The 21,854-nt window shown below is 49.1% G+C and overlaps 1 long non-coding RNA gene across 2 annotated transcripts in view; it reads right to left on the bottom strand.

Moving 5' to 3' along the window:
* LOC139228163 (uncharacterized) overlaps positions 1-18,275 on the bottom strand; it is a 50,160-nt gene extending 31,885 nt beyond the window's left edge. Inside the window, exon 1 of one of the 2 annotated variants that reach the window (XR_011587511.1) lies at positions 18,226-18,275. This is a non-coding gene — a long non-coding RNA (uncharacterized lncRNA). Of the gene's footprint in view, positions 1-15,626; positions 15,733-18,225 lie in introns of those variants that run through there. The other variant, XR_011587510.1, reaches the window with a different exon arrangement.
* Positions 18,276-21,854: the final 3,579 nt, after the last annotated feature.

Here is a 21,854-nt window from a genome sequence, read left to right as displayed (position 1 = left end):
GTGAACCAGATGGGTTTTTACGGCAATCCGGTAGTTTCATGGTCGCCATTACTGACACTAGCCTTTTCATTGTAAATGTATTTAATTAACTGAATTTATGTTCCCCCAGCTCCTGTGGTGGGATTTGAACTCACGTCTCTGGATCATTAGCCCAGGCCTCTGGATTACTAGTCCAGTTGTTGATCTGTACCACCTACAACAAGGACAATTACAACTAATCTACACCATGGGGATGCCACTGCTGGTGGCTGGCATAGGGACCATCGACAGTATCAGCCAATGAGCTGCCCCCAGAATGGCAAGCGCTTTCATCTCCTTTCCCACTGAATAGCAATGGCAACATTGCACACTGGCTGCATTTCCCAAATTAGAGGGGTAATTGATGGAAGCTATATAGCCATCCTGCAGCTCATCCTTTGTGTCAGTAACTGGCCAAGCAGCGTACAGATAGGTTGGTGTTGCAATGACTTTACACGTGGAAAACTGTTTGGAAGATATGTGTGTGCCAAGGGTGTCAGTTGTAAGCAGAAACTTGAATAAATGCTTTACTGGAGCATGGATGTGCCTGATAAGCAATGAAAGAGCTTAAAGGTTGCGAGCGTGCTTGGGATGGGCCAGCATTGTGGAACAGCTTAATAGCCAACTTTTTGTGGCATGCATATATAGGCCGACTGTCAGATAACTGGTACCGTTGGGTAGTCTAACTTTGGCAGCTTCCTGAAGATGTGCCATCCTCTTCTCTATCTGACCCCATGCATTGTTGATACTCTATGCAGTGTTGACCTTGGCTGCCGCCACATGCAAGCACACTGCATTTCTATCCAATGGATCTGTCCTGGAGTGGCAAATGGGTCACCATCACGCGGAGGATTCAAATGCTATGCTGCTCAATCACCGGCTCACAAACGCGGTTTCCTGAGTCTATATTTATTTTGACAGTTACTGGTCTCTGCTCCATACAATCTTTGGAAAGTATCAAATATTCTTTTAAAGGTTGTAGCAATTTTAAGCACATATGTGGCCATATACTTTTCAAGTGGGCACATCCTTTTAAATTTTACCTGGAAAATATACTTTCAAATGTGTGTATGCTCTTCCTAGTTCACAGAAGGAACTTATCAGAAGGATTGTTACCACAATCCAAATGCAGGATTTGTATAACATATTTTATATTACAGACGGAGTGTGTGCATGGACGCTAAGCATGTGAGGATTCATAAAGAATGAAGATGGGGCCCCTTTCACAACATAGCTTTGGTACCATGGCAAAACATGAGGCACAGTGAGAGGGGATTATCTGCACTGAGCTATCTTTAACGAGAAACATTTCCACTAATGAGCAATTGGGATTTGGGATTTTCTTCTAAATAAAAGAGGCGACAGAGAAGAAAATATGATTATATGATGGTTTGCACCTCAACAGCAATCTGATGTACGCCATGTTTCTGACAATAGGAGAGAAACATCTGTTAAACTATCTTGTATCTTTCTGGGAAGTCCATGAAACTGATGTATGCATCTTATATGAATTACATTGTGAAGGATACATAGAAACAATTGTACAAGACAAATGATTACTGCACCAATGCAACTTGACCAGTTCTAAAGTATGAGGGGCAAGGTTTTGCCTGTGCACTATGTGTAACATAATTGTAAAATGTAAACTCGTTTATAAAGAGTGGGTTTGTAATTATATTAACACAGAGCACAAAGAAAATCTTCCCCCATTACTTTCTCAGATATGGTGTTAAGTAACACATAAACAAAACTGAGAGACTGCCAGTTTTCATAGAACACTAACATTTTAGCACAGAAGGAGGCCACTCAGCCCTTCATGCCTGTACCAGTGCTAGCTCCACTTCAGACCTGTTATATATGTAAACCTGTAAATACCTTGTTTAACCACCAGAGGGCTCATCCCTTGGAGCCCCAAGGGATCTCACAATCCCTTGGGAGCACCTGGACATAAGGAGCCTCACAGGCTGGAGAGGCAATCTGGAGACCTGTAGTAAAGGACTACAGTCACACATTACTTTTAGCTTACGGTATCTGGTCAGATTCTTTATTCAAGACTTAACAACTGGCGACGATATACAGATGACGAACCTCACCGCAACAATGTAGCGAACCATGGGCATCCTGGGGAAATTTTCGGAGGGAGGTGATTGAGAACCTTCGTGGAGCAACTCGACCAATACTTCGTGGCCAACGAGCTGAAAGGAGAAGCGAGCACTGCCAAACGAAGGGCGATCCTCCTCACCGTTTGCAGGGCACCAACGTATGGTCTCATGAAAAATCTGCTCGCTCCAGCGAAACCCACAGAGAAGTTATACAATGATTTGTGCACACTGGTCCGGGAGCATCTAAACCCGAAGGAAAGCATTCTGATGGTGAGGTACCAGTTTTACACGTACAAGAGGTCTGAAGGGCAGGAAGTGGCGAGCTACGTCGCCGAGCTAAGGTGCCTTGCACATTGCGAATTTGAAGGACACTTGGAGCACATGCTCAGGGAATTCTTTGTACTTGGCACTGGCCTTGAAGTAATACTTTGCAAACTTTTGACTGTAGAGACCCCAACCTTGAGTAAAGCCATAGCGATAGCCCAGGCGTTCATCACCACCAGTGACAATACCAAACAAGTCTCTCAGCACACGAGTGCTGCTGCAAGTACTGTGAACAAAGTAATGTTGTTTTCGAATCGTAACATACAGGGCAGGACTCACATGCCTGCAGCTGCATGTTTGCAGATGTCTCAGAGTCCACCATCAAGGGTGGTAAATGCAAGGCCATTAACACTTTGTTGGCGCTGCAGAGGTGATCATCGTTTCCATTCATGCTGCTTCAAAGGATAATTTGCAAGGGCTGTGGAACAATGGGACACCTCCAACGTATGTGCAGGCGAGCTGCAAATCTGGCTAATCCTGCAAACCATCATGTTGCAGAGGAGGACTGACCCATGGTGGATCACGATGAACCAGAGCCTCAGACTGAGGAGGCAGAGGTATATGGCGTGCACACATTTACCACAAAGTGTCCCCCAATAATGTTGAAGGTTGAATAAAATGGACTCCCGGTGTCAATGGAGCTGGACACAAGCGCGAGCCAGTCCATAATGAGCAAAAAGACTTTAGATAAATTGTGGTGCAGCAAGGCCTCAAGGCCAGTCCTGACTCCCATTCGTACTAAACTCAGAACGTACACAAAGGAACTGATGCCCATAATCAGCAGTGCTACCATAAAGGTCTCCTACAATGGAGCGGTGCACAATTTACCACTCTGGGTGGTACCGGGCGATGACCCCACGCTGTTCGGCAGGAGCTGACTGGGAAAGATACGCTGGAACTAGGACGACATCCGAGCGCTCTCGTCCGTCGACGACACCTCATGTTCCCGAGTCTTAAACAAGTTCCCCTCGTTGTTCGAACCAGGCATCGGGAAGTTTCAAGGAGCAAAAGTGCAGATCCACTTGATTCCGGGAGCGCGATCCATCCATCACAAGGCGAGAGCGGTACCGTACATGATGAGAGAGAGGGTGGAGATCGAGCTGGACCGGCTGCAACGTGAGGGCATCATTTCGGCGATCGAATTCAACGAGTGGGCCAGTCCGATTGTTCCAGTTCTCAAGGAAGACGGCAGAATCTGTGGTAATTACAAAGTAACTATCAATCATTTCTCCCTGCAGGATCAATACCCGCTAGCAAAGGCAGACGACCTATTTGCGACGCTGGCGGGAGGAAAAATGTTCACGAAGCTGGACTTGACCTCGGCCTACATGACGCAGGAGCTGGAGAAATCATCGAAGGGCCTCAGCTGCATCAACAGACACAAAGGACTCTTCATTTACAACAGATGCCCATTCGTGATTTGATCAGCACTGGCGATATTCCAGAGGAACATGGAAAGCTTGCTGAAGTCGGTCCCGCGCACCGTGGTCTTCCAGGATAACATCTTGGTTAGAGGTCGGGACAGCGTCGATCACCTGCAAAACCTGGAGGAGGTTCTTAGTCGGCTTAATCGTGTGGAGCTCAGGTTAAAATGCTCGAAGTACATTTTCCTGGCGCCTGAAGTGGAGTTCCTGGGGAGAAGAATCGCGGCGGACGGCATCAGGCCCACCGATTCGAAGACGGAGGCAATCAAGAATGCACCGAGACCACAGAACGTGACGGAGCTGCGGTCGTTTCTAGGACTCCTGAACTACTTTGGTAACTTCTTACCGGGTCTTAGCACACTGTTAGAACCCCTGCACTCCTTACTGCATAAGAGTTGAATGGATATGAAGTATATTGTGTTCCTAACACAGATGAGACTGCACACAGGGAGGTTAAAGTAACAGTGACCTCAGTCTTTATTAAGACACTCCAGAGTGAGGAACAGGCCTTAAGGGTCGGCTTATATACAGTGCTCCCAAGGGATGCTGAGATCCCTTGGGACTTCAGGGGATTCGCTCCCTGGTGGCGGAACATGGGAGTGCATGCTTTACAGATACACAACATCACTCCCCGCCAAAGTCAAGGTGAAAACTATTTACAAGGTGAGGCGGTCGGGAGCCTTTCTTTCCCTGGTGAACCACCTCGGTACAAATGTCTGTTCTGGTGTGTTGGCTGTGCCCTCGCTGGGCTGGCGTGTTGTTGGCCCTGCAGGGCTGCTGGGTGAGCCTGGCCTTACTGGGCTGTTGGGCGTGATGGGTTCGATTTCCTGGTCCGGCGTGGTGCCCTTGATCCTTTGGGTGTGTGTTGTCGGCTCGATAAAGGTGGTGTCTGCTATGGGTTGTTCAGGGCAGTCTGTGAACCGCAGCCTCGTTTGGTCCAGGTGCTTTCTGCCAATTTGTCTAGTTTGACTACAAATACCCGACTCCCTTCTTTAGCTATCACCATGCCCGCGATCCACTTGGGACCATGTCCATAGTTTAGCACATACACAGGGTCATTCAGATCAATTTCCCGTGACACAGTGGCGTGACCATCGTTTACATTTTGTTGCTGCTGCCTGCTCTCTACCTGATCATGCAGGTTGGGGTGAACCAGCGAGAGTCTGGTTTTAAGTGTCCTTTTCATGAGTAGCTCAGCCGGGGGCACCCCTGTGGCAAGTAGGGTCTCGTGCAGTAGCTGAGCAGTACTCGGGACAGGCGGATTTGGAGTGAGCCTTCTGTGACTCGTTTGAGGCTCTGTTTGATTGTTTGTACTGCCCGTTCTGCCTGCCCATTGGAGGCTGGTTTAAACGGGGCTGAGGTGACGTTTGATCACATAGCGGGTCATGAATTCTTTAAATTCAGCACTGGTGAAACATGGCCCGTTGTCACTAACCAGAATGTCAGGCAGGCCGTGGGTAGCAAACATGGCCCTCAGGCTTTCAATGGTGGCGGTGGCGGTGCTTCCCGACATTATTTCACATTCAATCCATTTTGAAAAAGCATCCACCACCACCAGGAGCATTTTACCGAGAAACGGGCCCGCATAGTCGACATGGATCCTTGACCATGGTCTGGAGGGCCAGGACCACAAACTTAGTGGTGCCTCTCTGGGCGCGTTGCTTAACTGAGCGCACACTCTGCATTGCCGTACAGAGGACTCTAAGTCAGGGTCGATACATGGCCACCACACGTGGGATCTGGCTATCGCTTTCATCGTTACTATACCCGGGTGTGTGCTGTGAAGATCCGAGATGAACGTCTCCCTGCCCTTTTTGGGTAGCACTACGCAGTTACCCCACAACAGGCAGTCTGCCTGAATGGACAGCTCGTCCTTTCGCCGCTGGAAGGGCTTGATTAGCTCTTGCATTTCAACGGGGATGCAGGCCCAGCTCCCATGCAGTGCACAGTTTTTTACTAGGGACAGCAGAGGATCTTGGCTGATCCAAGTCCTAATCTGGCAGGCCGTGACAGGTGATTTATCATTTTAAAATGCTTCAATGACCATCAACAAGTCTGTGGGCTGCGCCATCATCAACAAGTTTGCAGGTTGTGCCATTTCCACCCCCCTGGTGGGCAATGGTAGCCGACTGAGAGCATCCGCACAGTTCTCAGTGCCTGGCCTGTGACAGATGGTATAGTTATATGCTGATAGCATGAGTGCCCACCTTTGTATGCGGGCTGAGTCATTAGTATTTATCCCCTTGTTTTCAGTGAACAGTGATATGAGGGGCTTGTGATTGGTTTCCAGCTCAAATTTGAGGCCAAACAGGTACTGATGCATTTTCTTTACCTCGAACACACACGCTAATGCCACTTTCTCAATCATGCTGTCGGCCCTCTCGGCCTTAGACAAGCTCCTGGAAGCATAGGCGACAGGTTGCAACTTCCCCGCAACGTTAGCTTGTTGTAATACACACCCGACTCCGTACGATGATGCGGCACATGTTAGCACAAGTCTTTTACACGGGTTATACAATATAAGCAGCTTGTTGGAGCTGGCTTTCTCAAAAGCAATTACTTGTTTTTTTCCCCATACCTAGTTCTCACCTTTATGCAATAACACATGTAGGGGCTCTAAGAGGGTGCTTAACCCCGGTAGGAAGTTGCCAAAATAGTTCAGGAGTCCCAGGAACAACCGCAGCTCCGTGACGTTCTGTGGCCTGGGCGCGTTCCTGATAGCCTCTGTCTTGTCGTCTGTGGGCCGAATGCCGTCCGCTGCAATCTTTCTCCCCAAAAACTCCACTTCTGTTGCCATGAAAACGCATTTCGACCTCTTCAGCTGCAGCCCTATGCGATCCAGTCGCTGGAGGACCTCCTCCAGGTTTTGTAGGTGCTTGACGGTATCCCGACCCGTGATCAACATGTCATCCTGAAAAACCACTGTGCGTGGTACCAACTTGTGTAGGCTCTCCATGTTTCTCTGGAAGATCGCTGCAGCCGACCGAATTCCAAACTGGTATCTGTTGTAGATGAACAGTCCCTTGTGCATGTTGATGCAGGTGAGGCCCTTCGAAGACTCCTCCAGCTCCTGCGTCATGTAGGCGGAAGTCAGGTCGAGCTTGGTGAACGTCTTGCCTCCTGCCAGCGTCGCAAATAGGTCATCTGCCTTAGGTAGCGGGTATTGGTCCTGTAGCGAGAAACGATTAATAGTTACTTTATAATCGCCGCAAATCCTGAACGTGCCATCATTTTTGAGTACTGGAACAATCGGGCTGGCCCACTCACTGAATTCCACTGGGGAGATGATGCCCTCGCGATGCAGCCTGTCCAGCTCGATTTCCACTCTCTCCCTCATCATGTGAGGTACCGCTCGCGCCTTGTGGTGAATGGGTTGTGCCTCTGGGACCAAGTGGATCTGCACCTTCACCCCGGAAAAGTTTCCAATGCCTGGCTCAAAAATGGAAGGAAATTTGTCAAGAACCTGGGTACATGAGGCCTCATCGACATGTGATAGCGCTCGGATGTCATCCCAGTTCTAGCGGATTTTTCCCAGCTAGCCGCTTCCAAGCAGTGTGGGGCCATCGCCTGGGACAATCCAGAGTGGCAGTTCGTGCACTGTGCGCTCGTAGGTGACCTTGACCATGGTGCTGCCCAGGACAGTGATAAGCTCTTTGGTGTACGTTCTTAGTTTCGTGTGGATGGGGCTCAGGGCTGGTCTGAGTGCCTTGTTGCACCACAGTCTCTCAAACATCTTTTTACTCATGATGGATTGGCTAGCGCCAGTGTCCAGTTCCATTGCTACGGGTAAGCCATTCAATTTTACATTTAGCATTATAGGTGGACATTTCGTCGAAAATGTGTGCACCCAGTGTACTTCAGCATCTGCCTCCTCTCTCTGAGGCTCAAAGTTGTTTGGACCGATCTTCCTCTGCCACGTGCTGGTTAGCAGGTTTTGCAGAGCTTGCAGCGCGTCTGCAAGTTCGTTGGAGGTGCCCCATTGTTCCACAGCTGTTGCAAATATACTCTTTGAAGCGGCATGAATAGGCTGAATGGAAGCCTCCACAATGCCAACAAGGTGTGAATTGCCTTGCATTCATCCTTTGTAGCGGACTCTGAGTCATCTGGGTCACCTGAGGCCTGCTGGCAGTTGCAGACTCGTGATTTCTGCTCGCAAACACAGTTCCAGTTAATTAATGAACATTGCTAGCACTTGTGTGCTGAGAGATTTGTTTGGTGTTATCGCTGGTTAGCACTTATGTGTTGAGAGATTTGTTTGGTGTTATCGCTGGCTAGCACTTATGTGTTGAGAGATTTGTTTGGTGTTATCGCTGGTGGACTTAAACGCCTGTGCTATCGCAATGGCCTTGCTGAGGGTCGGGATCTCTGCAGTCAAAAGTTTTCGTAGGATGGTCTCGTGGCCAATGCCCTGCACAAAAAACTCTCTGAGTATTTGCTCCAGGTAGCCATCAAACTCACATTGTCCTGCAAGTCGCCTTAGCTCGGCGATGTAGCTCGCCACTTCCTGACCTTCAGATCGCTGGCACGTGTAGAACCAATACCTTGCCATCAGCTCGCTCTCCCTCGGGTTAAGATGCTCCCGAACCAGTGTACACAGCTCCTCATATGACTTACCTGTGGATTTCACCGGAGCCAGAAGATTCTTCATGAGGCTGTAGGTCGGTGCCTCGCAGACTGTGAGGAGGACAGCTCTCCTTTTTGCAGCGCTTCTTCTCCGTCCAGCTCGTTGGCTACAAGTACTGGTCTAGCCGTTCGACATAGGCTTCCCAATCCTCACCCTCCGAGAACTTCTCCAGGATGCCCACAGCTTGCTGCATCTTTGCGTTGGATTCGCATACTCGTCGCCAGTTATTGTGTTCCTAACAGAGATGAGATTGCACACAGGGAGGTTAAAGTAACAGTGACTTCAGTCTTTATTAAGACACTCCAGAGTGAGGAACAGGCCTTAGGAGCCAGCTTATATACAGTGCTCCCAAGGGATGCTGAGGTCCCTTGGGACTTCAGGGGATGCGTTCCCTGGTGGCGGAACATGGGAGTGCATGCTTTACAGATACACAACAGAGTAAAAGCCAAGAAAATGCCTTTGTAAAAGCTAGGCAACAGTTATGCTCAAACAAATTGCTTATGTGTATGATCCATGTAAGCGTTTGGTACTAGCATGTGATGCGTCGTCATATGGTGTCAGGTGTTTATTGCAACAAGCTAATGAATCTGGGAAATTGCAACCGTTTGCTTATGCATCCAGAAGTCTGTCTAATGCTGAGAGGGCCTGCAGCATGATCGAAAAAAAAGCGTTAGCGTGTGTTTATGGCGTAAAGAAAATGCATCAATATCTGTTTGGGCTCAAATTTGAATTGGAAACCCACCATAAGCCACTTACATCCCTCTTTTCTGAAAGTAAGGGGATAAATACGAATGCAAGAAGCCTGCATCCAGAGATGGGCGCTCACGTTGTCCGCATACAACTATGCCATCCGCCACAGGCCAGGAACAGAAAACTGTGCCGATGATCTCAGTAGGCTGCCATTGCCCACCACAGGGGTGGAGATGGCACAGCCTGCAGATTTAGTTATGGTAATGGAAGCATTTGAGAGTGAGCCATCACCTGTTACCGCCCAACAGATTAGAACCTGGATGAGCCAGAACCCCTTACTGTCCTTAGTAAAAAACTGTATGCTCCACGGGAGTTGGTCTAGTGTCCCGTTCGAGACGCAGGAAGAAATAAAGCCGTACCAGCGGCGCAGAGATGAAATGTCCATACAGGCAGACTGCCTCCTATGGGGTAATCGGGTAATGATGCCAAAAAAGGGCAGGGACACTTTCATGAATGACCTCCACAATATCTGTAATGTCCTTACACAATACCACAAATCCACACGAGGCACATTCTATGGACAAGGTCACTCCATGACCTGAACCTTTATTCACAGGACCAAGAAGTGATGACCCTGCGTGGGACCTCCCATTATATACCTGGGTGACCAGATGAGGAGTGTCTCTCACAAGTTCACCCCCTGTGGTCAAGGGTGTGCATTTCTTACGTATATACAGTATTGCAGTGTTGTTTCATAAAGATTACATACATGACATCACCTCCCCCTCAACATCTTATTGGGATCATAGGTCATGTCTCTCGGGTGGTCTGCGCTCTCTCGTAGAGCGCCGCAGTTGGGGCTCTGGTTGTTGAACCTTGGCCTGCGTGTCTGTCACCTGTGGTGATTCCGGCCTGTCCGGGCTGGCCGCAGGGACTGTGCATGCTGCTGAATGTTCTTGTTGCTCGTTCACTGGCGGTGGTGTGAATACCATCTCATGATCTTCCTCAGGTTCCTCAGTGTCCACACTGAACTTTTTTTTAACTTGGTCCAGATGCTTGCGGCATATCTGCCCCTTGTTAAGTTTAACCACTATGACCCTATTCCCCTCTTTGTCTATTACAGTACCCTCAAGCCATTTGGGCACCAAAGCGTGATTGAGAACAAATACGGGGTCATCAATTTCTATACATCTCCCCCTTGAATTTCGGTCATGGTACTCGTTTTGGGACTGGCGCTTGCCCTCAACAATGTCGGACAGGACTGGATGAATGAGGGACAGCTGAGTTTTGAGTATTCGTTTCATGAGTAGCTCCGCGGGCGGGACCCCCGTGAGCGAATGCGGTCGGGACCTATAGGCCAGCAGGAGGCGCGATAGGCAGCATTGAAGGGAGGGTCCTTGAATCCGGAGCATGCCTTGCTTTATGATTTGGACCGCACGTTCCGCCTGGCCATTGGAGGCCGGCTTGAACGGTGCTGTCCTGACATGTTTGATGCCATTACCCGACATGAACTCCCGGAATTCGTAGCTTGTGAAACATGGGCCATTATCGCTAACCAGGATGTCCGGCAAGCCGTGGGTCGCAAAGACTGTGCGCAGACTCTCCACGGTGGTGGATGTCGTGCACGAATTCAAAATGATGCACTCGATCCATTTCGAGTACACATCAACCACAATGAGAAACATTTTTCCCATGAACGGCCCCGCGTAGTCTACGTGAATACGTGACCATGGCCTGGTGGGCCAGGGCCACGGGCTGAGCGGGGCCTCCCTGGGGGACATTGCCCAGCTGGGCACACATCGTGCACCTGCGAACAGTGTTCCAGGTCTGAATCAATTCCCGGCCACCACACATGTGACCGGGCAATGGCCTTCATCAGCACGATGCCTGGGTGTTCGCTGTGGAGTTCTCTGATGAATGTTCCCTCTGGGGCATGACTACCCGGCTGCCCCATAGTAGGCAGTCGGCTTGGATGGAGAGCTCACCCATCCGTCTGTGAAACGGTCTGACCTCCTCAGGGCATGCTCTGTGTGCGGGCGCCCAATCCCCAGTCAGGACACATTTCTTAATCAAGGATAGGAGGGGATCTCTGTTGGTCCAGATTTTGATCTGGCGGGCTGTGATGGGGAAGCCTGCGCTGTCAAAAGCATCGACAGCCATGACCATCGGTGGTGGCCAGTGGAAGCCTGGTGAGCATGTCAGCGCAATTTTCGGTGCCAGGCCGGTGCCGGGTGGTGTAGTCATACTCAGCGAGCGTGAGAGCCCATCGCTGTATGCGAGCTGACGCATTGGCATTGACGGCCTTGCTGTCTGACAACAGGGATGTTAACGGCTTGTGGTCCATTTCTAATTCGAACCTCCTGCCAAAAAGGTACTGATACATCTTTTTCACCCCATAGACACATGCAAGTGCTTCCTTCTCAACCATCCCATAACCCCGTTCAGCTTGAGAGAGCGACCTGGAGGCATAAGCCACAGGTTGTAGTTGGCCCTCAGCATTACCCTGGTGCAACACGCACCCAACCCCATAGGACGATGCATCATATGTCAGAACCAATTTCTTACAGGGGTTGTACATGGTCAACAACTTATTTGAACAAAGTAGATTCCGCGCCCGATTGAAAGCCCGTTCCTGACAGTTCCCCCAAAACCAATCGCAACCATTACGCAGGAGCACGTGTAACTGCTCCAACAGTGTGCTTAAGTTCAGCAGAAAGTTCCGGAAATAGTTCAAGAGTCCCAGAAATGAACGCAACTCCGATGTGTTGCAGGGCCTGGGCGCTCGTCAAATCGCCTCCGTTTTGGATTCGGTAGGCCGAATCCCGTCTGCAGCAACCTTCCTGCCCAGAAACTCAACATCGGGAGCCAAAAACACACACTTAGACTTCTTGAGTCGCAGGCCTACCCGGTCTAGTCGGCGTAGCACCTCCTCCAGGTTGTGGAGGTGTTCCTCGGTGTCAAGATCGGTGATGAGGATGTTGTCCTGAAATACGATTGTTCCAGGAATGGATTTGAGCAGGTTTTCCATGTTTCTTTGAAAAATCGCTGCCACTGATCGAATGCTAAACGGACACCTGTTGTAAACAAACTGTCCCTTGTGCGTGGTGATGGTGGTCAGTAGTTTAGATTCGTCGGCCAGTTCTTGGGTCATGTAGGCTGACGTGAGGTCCAACTTGGTGCACAGCTTGCCGCCTGCCAGCGTGGCAAAAAGGTCCTCCACTCTCGGGAGCAGGTATTGGTCTTGTGGGAAACCCGGTTGATAGTGGCCTTGTAGTCGCCACAGGTCTTGACTGAGCCATCCGCTTTTAGGACAGGAACGATGGGGCTTGCCCAGTCGCTGAATTCAACGGGTGAGATGATGCCCTCTCTCAGCAACCGGTCCAACTCGCTCTCAATTTTCTCCCGCATCACATACGGCACAGCTCTGGCTTTGTGGTGCATTGGTCTGGCGTCCGGGGTGATGTGTATCACCACTTTGGTACTTTTGCACGTCCCGACGCCAGGTTGAAATAGAGACTCAAATTTCTGTAGGACCTGTGAGCATGAACTTCGCTCCACAGATGAAATGGCGTGCACATCCCCCCCATTTCCAGTTCATCTCAGCTAACCAGCTCCTCCCCAACAGTGCGGGACTATTGCCCGGGACAATCCAGAGCGGCAGCCGGTTCACCGATCCATTGTGTGTGACCGCCAACATTGCACTGCCTAGTACTGGAATGATTTCTTTGGTGTACATCCGTAATTGCATCTCAATGCATTCTAGTTTGGGTCTGCTGGCTTTGAGTGGCCACAGCTTTTCGAATTGTTGAACACTTATGAGTGACTGGCTAGCCCCCGTGTCCAGCTCCATATGTACAGAGATGCCGTTTAACAGGACTTTCATCATCATGGGTGGCGTTTTGGTATATGAGCTGTGAATGTTTGCCACATGAACCCGCTGAACTTCAGCATCCATTGATTTGCCCCAAGTCGTCCTGCCTCGCAGACCCCTCATCTGGTTCATCCGCCTCGTATATTAGCCTGGTTACAGGCTTTCTGCACATTCTGGCTAAATGGCCACTGAGGTTACAATTTCTGCAGACGAACTGTTGAAACCTGCAAGTCCTGGCAGCATGTCTGCCCCCACACCTCCAGCATGAACTGAGATTCCCATTGTTGTGAACAAAAGAGCTGTTGCAAGGCATTCCTCGCTGATTGTTCCTTTGACTGCTCTTGAGCACCCTGTTAGTGGGTGTCAATGGCCCCATCCCGGGCCGCATTGTCCACTGTGGGGGGCGGAAATGTCCGTTCAACCTGCCATTGTCTCTGTTGGAGACTTACTCTTGGATCTATTGCTGCCTGGGGTGTGGCGAACTGCCCTTGCCTGCCTGCGGGGCTCTGTGTCGCGTTTATGATATTGACTCCCTGATCCATCACCACGTTGGAGGCAGAATTGCAAGCGTATATTATCTTGGTCTCCTCCTCCCCCGCCATAAAAGTCTGAGCCATCAACGCCGCCGCTTCCAAGGTCAAGTCCTTGGTCTCAATTAGCTTTCTGAAAATCCCAGCATGACCGATGCCCTCAATAAAGAAATCCCTTAGCATCTCCCCCCTGTCTGTGAACTTACAGAGGTCGGCCAAGCCCCGGAGGTCTGCAACGAAATCCAGTATGCTCTGTCCTTCCCGACGTCGGTGTGTATAGAATCTGTGTCAGGCCATGTGTACGCTGCTCGCTGGTTTGAGGTGCTCACCGATTAGTTTACTGAGCTCTTCGAAGATTTTGTCCGCCGGCTTCTCGGGTGCTAGTAAGTCTTTCATGAGCGCGTAAGTCTTAGGTCCACAGCTGGTCAGCAGATGAGCCCTTCGCTTGTCGGCCGCTGCGTCTCCCAGCCAGTCCTTCGTGACAAAACTCTGCTGGAGCCTCTCAATGAAATCGTCCCAGTCCTCACCAACACAGTACCATTCATCTATGCTGCCGGTGGCTATTCTCGTGGGTCACTGATTCCCGTTTCTCGTCGCCAATGTAAAGTCCTTACACAATACCACAAATCCACACGAGGCACATTCTATGGACAAGGTCACTCCATGACCTGAACCTTTATTCACAGGACCAAGAACTGATGACCCTGCGTGGGACCTCCCTTTATATACCTGGATGACCAGGTGAGGAGTGTCTCCCACAAGTTCACCCCCTGTGGTCAAGGTGTGCATTTCTTACATATATACAGTATTACAGTGGTGTTACATAAAGGTTACATACATGACAGTATCCACCCAGGCATTGTAATGATGAAAGCGATAGCCAGATCCCATGTGTGGTGGCCTGGTTTCGATGCAGACTTAGAGACCTGCGCGCACAAATGTAACACATGTTCACAGTTAAGCAATGCACCCAGGGAGGCGCCACTAATTTATGGTCTTGGCCCTTTAAACTATGGTCCAGGGTCCATGTCGACTATGCAGGCCCATTCTTGGGAAAAATGTTCCTTGTGGTTGTAGATGCATACTCCAAATGGATTGAATGTGAGATAATGTCGGCAAACACGTCCGCTGTTACCATTGAAAGCTTGCGGGACATGTTTGCCATGCACGACGTGCCTGATGTCCTTGTGAGTGACAATGGGCTGTGCTTCACCAGTGACGAGTTCAAAGAGTTCATGACCCGCAATGGGATCAAACATGTCACATCTGCCCCGTTTAAACTAGCGTCCAACGGTCAAGCAGAGTGAGCAGTGCAAACAATCAAGCAGAGCTTGAAGAGGGTAACTGAAGGCTCACTGCAGACTCGCCAATTTCGAGTCCTGCTTAGTTACCGCACAAGACCCCACTCGCTCACTGGGGTTCCCCCCGCTGAACTGCTCATGAAAAGGGCTCTTAAGACAAGGCTCTCGTTAGTCCACCCTGATCTACACGAACAGGTAGAGAGCAGGCAGCTTCAACAGAATACATATCATGATCATGCAAATGTGTCACGCGAAATCGAGATTAATGATCCTGTATTTGTGTTGAACTATGGACAAGGTCCCAAGTGGCTTCCCGGCACTGTCATGGCCAAAGAGAGGAGTAGGGTGTTTCAGGTCAAACTTTCAAATGGACTCACCTGCAGAAAACACTTGGACCAAACCAAATTCAGATTCACGGACTATCCAGGACAACCAGCAATATACTCTACCTTTTTCGACCCCCCCAACATACACACAAGTGGCAACCATCCCAGCGGTTGACCACGAAGCAGAACCCATTACCTGCAGCAACCCAGCAAGACTCACTACGCCAGGCAGCCCAGCAAGGCCAGCTGTGCAGCAGCCCAGCGAGGGCCCAACAAAGGACTCACCAAAACCAGCATTTGCACCGAGACGATCAACCAGGGAAAGGAAGGCCCCAGATCGACTCACATTGTAAATAGTTGCACTATTGACTTTGGGGGGCGGGGGGGTGTTGTTATATATGTAAACCTGTAAATACCTTGTTTAACCACCAGAGGGCTCATCCCTTGGAGTCCTAAGGGATCCCACAATCCCTTGGGAGCACCTGGACATAAGGAGCCTCACAGGCTGGAGAGGCACTCTGGAGACCTGTAATAAAGGACGACAGTCATACATTACTTTGAGTATCTGGTTAGGTTCTTTATTCAAGACTTGACAAGACCTGTCTGCTTTAATTCCATTTCCTTGTTCCTTTCCTTTGTGCTTTCATATTTTTTGTTCTTGCAAGTGCTTATCTAATCCCCACTTAAGTATCATAATTGATTCATCTTCAAGAGCCACTTTAGATAATTCTATAATTTAATAATCCTTTGTGTGAAAACAAATCTTCTAATGTTTACCTTTACACTTCTGGTATTAATTCTAAATTTATCCTTCTTTGTAACCGATTGGCGAACCTTTGGAAATAACCATTTATTATTACCTTTTCAAACTCTTAATTTTCAACATTAAATTTTTCCTTAACCTTCTCCTCTTAGAAACAAAGAAGAAACATCGAAACATAGAAATTTACAGCGCAGAAGGAGGCCATTTCGGCCCATCGTGTCCACGCCGGCCGACAAAGAGCCGCACGGCCCTCGGTCAGCAGCCCTGAAGGTTAAGTGCATACAGCCCTCATTTTTCAAGTCTCAACATATCTATATCCTCTCGTCCCAAGTATCATCCGAGTGAATCTGCATAGCACCTTTTCTATGACTTCCACACGGGGTTGCCTAAGATTTCACACAGTACTCCAGTTGTGACCTAACCAATGTCTTGTACACATTCATCACCAGCTTCAATCACAGTCAATTTCAAAATGTCACATTTTATAGCATATTACTGACAGTGATAACAAGTATATTCATCGGGATGGGAATTATACTGTTGAACGAGAAGTTACTGGAGGCAGTGCAGAGAAGGTTCACGAGGTTGATTCCTGGGATGAAGGGGTTGTCTTATGAGGATAGGTTGAGCAGGTTGGCCTATACTCATTGGAGTTTAGAAGAATGAGAGGTGATCTTATTGAAACGTATAAGATTCTGAGGAGGTTTGACCGGGTAGATGCAGAGAGGGATGTTTCCCCTTGTGGGGGAATCTAGAACTAGGGGTCGCCCATTTAAAACGGAAATGAGGGGGAATTTCTTCTCTGAGGGTTGTGAACCTTGGTGAGGCCCCACCTGGAATATTGTGTTCAGTTTTGGTCTCCTAATCTGAGGAAGGACGTTCTTGCTATTGAGGGAGTGCAGCGGAGGTTCACCAGACTGATTCCAGGGATGGCTGCACTGACATATGAGGAGAGATTGGATCAACTGGGCCTTTATACACTGGGGTTTAGAAGGATGAGAGGGGAGCTCATAGAAACATATAAGATTCTGACTGGACTGGACAGGCTAGATGCGGGAAGAATGTTCCTGATGTTGGGAAAGTCCAGAACCAGGGGACACAGTCTTAGGATAAGGGGCAGGCCGCTTAGGACTGAGATGAGGAGAAACTTCTTCACTCAGAGAGTTGTTAACCTGTGGAATTCCCTGCCGCAGAGAGTTGTTGATGCCAGTTCATTGGATATATTCAAGAGAGAGTTAGATGTGGCCCTTACAGCTAAAGGGATCAAGGGGTATGGAGAGAAAGCAGGAAAGCAGTACTGAAGGAATGATCAGCCATGATCTTATCAAATGGTGGTGCAGGTTCGAAGGGCCGAATGGCCTACTCCTGCACCTATTTTCTATGTTTCTATGTTTCTACCTTTGGAACTCTCTACCCCAGAGAGCTGTGGAGGCTGGGTCATTGAATATATTTAAGATGGAGTCAGACAGATTTTTGAATGGTCAGAGAATCAAGGGTTATGGGGAGTGGGCAGGGAAGTGGAGTTGAGACCAAGATTAGATCAGCCATGATCTTATTGAATGGCTGAGCAAGCTCGAGGGGCCACATGGCCTACTCCTGCTCCTATTTCCTGTTTCTTCTTATGTCAGTTACACCTTTCTGTGCCAAAAGAAAAATCTGAATTAAAAAAATACAATTAATGTCTAATTGGTTCTGATTAAGATTAAAAACAATGACAACATTAGACAAAATCTATATTACAAAATCGTGATCCCACACTAAGGGTGTGTGTATAAAAACGCATGATTATCCCTCCCTTAATCTCCGGCCCTGGCTCCCCTAACCAAACTTCTGCAGCAGGACGGGGTGTGGGGAAGGGGGAGCAGTGGGCAGAGGGCAGAGGAAACAGTTGTGTTTCCTTTTTATTCCCCTTTGATTGCTCTGCGGGCAGAATTTTCGGCTTTTAGGATTTCGGGGCGTTAATGGCGGTGGGGCGGTCCTGATACCGCCTGGAAAAGGTTTGCGCCTCAGTCAGCAAAATTGGGCAGCTGGGCCCTGAGTGTGGGACGGAGCACTAAGGGAGGCGTTACAGGCCGGCAGAGCTTGTGAAAATCCCGAGCTAAACGGTCAGCCTGGGAGCGCTCGAAGAGAGGTCTGGGGAGAAGAAAAACCTGAAAAAAGAATGACCAAAAACATTCCCAATCCATAGCCCATGGCACCACAACATAAATTGCAAAAAACAATCACACTTACCTGATGTCGACATTACTTACCTCACTGTAGCTGCTACAGCTTGGAACGCCCGCTTTCATAGGCGGTCCCAGCAGGGGGCGCTGCGGGGCACTACAGGTCGGGCGGGAGTCAAAAGTCGAGCCAGTGTCGCAACTCGGGGTGTTGCACACCGGCTCGCCTCTTCCGGGCGGTAATGCTCTACGCCCCCCGCCGAAACTGGTCCCGAAAACCCCGGTGGGGCGCTGGATGCTGACCACCTGCCTGGAAATGCTGCCTGCCACCATTGCCGCCCTTCTGGGGCAAAAGCCGAGGCGGACAGCAGCCCACAGTGTACGCTTGCATCTACTTTCAGAGGCTCGTGAGATAGGCAGAGCTCAGTGCTGCCCCCCTTTGGGAGGTTTGGGAAGTCTGCTTTCAATCTCTTTGATCCCACCCTGTTAAATGTCATGATTTTGGCTTCTGTTGTTTGGCTGGTGCTTGGGTTGTTGTTCCAAAACGGGTGACTTGTGGACTCAGTCTTGTCCACCCAGATTCCTCTTCCCATCTGGGTGACAACATCACCTGGGTGTGTGCACCGTCGGTGTTTTTGATCTTTTTGCATTCTGCGCAGGTGTGGCCCAGCTCTGTTTGTGTGGATCATCTGCAGCTACTTGTGCTCCACTTTACATGTCTTAATTTGTTTAACAGCACACTCTGCCGGTACGAGCTTCATGTTTATTTGTGTATTTGCTTCAGCTGTAAAACCACTTTCTGAATCTAAAGTACACAGTAGACTTTAATTTACTTATTGTGGTCTCACTTGATGGCAAATGCATTCTTTCATTTTGTGCGTGTACAACCATGAAACAAGCCACAACAAGCAGGTTAAAACTGCACTTAATTTTAATAATTGTAATTACATAATTTCTAAGACCAAAGCTGTTATATTTGGCTCCTGCAAAAACTCCATACCCTTCCTTGGCTACCAACAGTGCACAAACTCAGTGTCCTATTTGACCCTGAACTGAACTTTGAACCCCATATCCAATCCATCAGCGAGGCCGCTTATTTCCACTTCCATGACATTGTAGACTTCCGCCCCTATCAAACTCTTGCTACCACTGAAATCCTTGTCCTTGCTATTGTGCCTCTCAGGCTCAGCTTCACCAACAGTAGACGTCCTGCCAGCTGTGGCTCAGTGGGTAGCACACTCGTCCCTGAGTCAGAAGATTGTGGGTTCAAGTTCCGCTCCAGGGACAGGGACTTGAGCACAAAGAATCCAGGCTGACACTCCAGTGCAGTGCTGAGGGAGTGCTGCACTGTCGGAGGTGCCGTCTTTCAGATGAGACGTTAAACCGAAGCCCCGTCTGCCCTCTCAAGTGGATGTAAAAGATCCCGCGGCACTATTTCGAAGAAGATCAGAGGAGTTTCCCCGGTGTCCTGGGGCCAATATTTATCCCTCAATCAACATAACAAAACAACAGATTATCTGGTCATTCATCATATTGTAGGCAGTCCCTCGAAACAAGGATGACTTAATACCACGCCAAAAAAAAGGATGAGTTCACAGGTGTTTTGAATGAAGAACCCGAACTACATCCTCAAGGGTGGAAGATGCCTGTGCGTGGATTTTTGTAACGTGTGGTGGCCGTTGCACACCAGCCACCACATGGGAGCTTGCTGTGCGCAAATTGGCTGCCGCGTTTCCCACATTACAACAGTGACTACACTCCAAAAAGTACTTCATTGGCTGTAAAACACTTTACGGCTGGTGGTCATGAAAGACTATAGAAATCGAAGTCTTTCTTTAAAGATCCGCCCTTCATAAACTCCAACTCATCCAACGTTCATCACCTGTATCTTGTCTCGCACTGAATTCCATTCACCCAGCGCCTTTGTCTTCACCAGTCTCCACTGACACCCAACCCCCCAACTCCCCACAATGCTTTTAATTAAAAATCCTTGTGCTCATTTACAAATTCCCTCATGGTCTGGCCTCATACTACCTCGTCCTGGGAAATCTCTTCCAGCCCTGTTTCCAGCCTTTGTTCCTCTGATACTGGCCCTCTCTACCACTCTACTACCAGCGGCAAAGCCTTCAGTCATCTCAGCTTTACTCAATGGAACTCTTTCTAAATCGTGCCTAGCTATCTCTCTCTCCACCTTCAAACCTCCCACTTTGACCACTCCATTGGTTATCTGCATTAAGACTTCTTCTGTAGCTGACCACTTGTTTCTTCTCTCTGAAGTGCCTTGGTTTGTGCATTACTTTAAAGATGCTATATAAATGCAAACTGTTGTTGTAACTGTTCATTCTAAAACTGCTACTTACATCTTATGGGCAGGATTTTGCACTGCTGTCTGCCTCTGTTTTTGCCACAGAGGGGCAGCAATGGCGGCGGTGAGCTTTTCGAGGTGGACAGCCAGCTTCCAGCGCCCCGCGGGGGTTTTTGAGACCGGTTGTGGTGGGCGCGAAGCATTACCGACCGGAAGAGGCGAGCCGGTGTGCAACGCCCCTGGTTGTGACACCAGCTCGATTTTTGACTCCCGCCCGGCCCGTACGCCCCACAGCGCCCCCTGCTGGGACCGCCTGTGAAAGCGGGCGTTCCAAGCTGTAGTGGCTGCAGTGAGGTGAGTAATGCCGACCTGAGGTGAGTGTGATTGGGCCAGACTTTCCCTAAAGGCCCTCAACGCCCGATTGCCTGCTGAGAAGCACCGCTAACATTCGGCGAAAAAAGCTGGCGAGAATTGCCAAATTAAAGTGTAAAGTAAGTAAAACTAATCGCCCGGCGAGAGAATGGGCGTTGGACCTTGTCGACGGCTTTCTCGGTGGGTAAGTGGAAAGTTAGCAACATGGGCTGTCGTTACCGGAATGGACTGTAAGCACAAAAATTTAGTCCGAGGCTGCGGTTGGGCCTAGGGAGGGAGGAAAACTTAAAAAAAAATGTTATTAAAAAAAATAAAAACATACAAAGCATTCCCAAGACAGTTGTTTTAAAATTAAAAAAAATAAAAATAATCTTTAACTTACCTTTCTTTGCAGGGCCCCCCCTTACCACCCCGTTTAAGCAGCTTTTACAAGGCAGGTCTCTCGGCGATCTGGATGTTGGCGGTTGTTCTCGGCATTGCACGTGGGTGGTTTGGTCCTGGCAGGAGACTTCAGATGTGGGCGATAGCGTTCAAAAACTTACGTGGAAACTCTCACCGGGCGGAAAGCCAGCTGTAACGCCGAAGAAATCGGCGACAATTAAGCCGAAAGTCTGGCCCATTGTTTTTTTCTTGTATTTTTTTTTGCGATTTATGGCAGAGTTTTTGGTGGGGTTTTTTTCAGGTTTTTTATTCTCCCCATGCCTCTCTTAGAACGCACCCTGTTTAACTTGGGATTTTCGCATGATCAGCCTAGCGCCCTGAGAGAGGTGTACAACGCCTCCTTTAGCACTCCGCCCCTGACTCAGGGCCCAGCTGATGAATTTTGCTGACTGAGGTGCAAACTGTTCCCGGGTGCAAACTTTACCGCCCCGTCGCCATTACCGCCCGAAATCCAGCAAAGCCGAAAATACAGCCCTTTAAAGTTTGTAATTAATACAGTTAATACCATCAACATAGTTTTCTTTGTACAATCTTGAACCTGGTGGTAAACTAGTGCGACTCATTATTGCTGCTCTGCCAGTTACCTGAGAAATCCTGCTTG

The sequence above is a fragment of the Pristiophorus japonicus genome, chromosome 17 (genome assembly GCF_044704955.1).
Source record: "Pristiophorus japonicus isolate sPriJap1 chromosome 17, sPriJap1.hap1, whole genome shotgun sequence".
In the NCBI taxonomy this organism is placed as follows: domain Eukaryota; kingdom Metazoa; phylum Chordata; class Chondrichthyes; family Pristiophoridae; genus Pristiophorus; species Pristiophorus japonicus.
The sequence above is the reverse complement of the archived record's forward strand: the minus strand, read 5'-3'. Positions and strand labels throughout refer to the sequence as shown.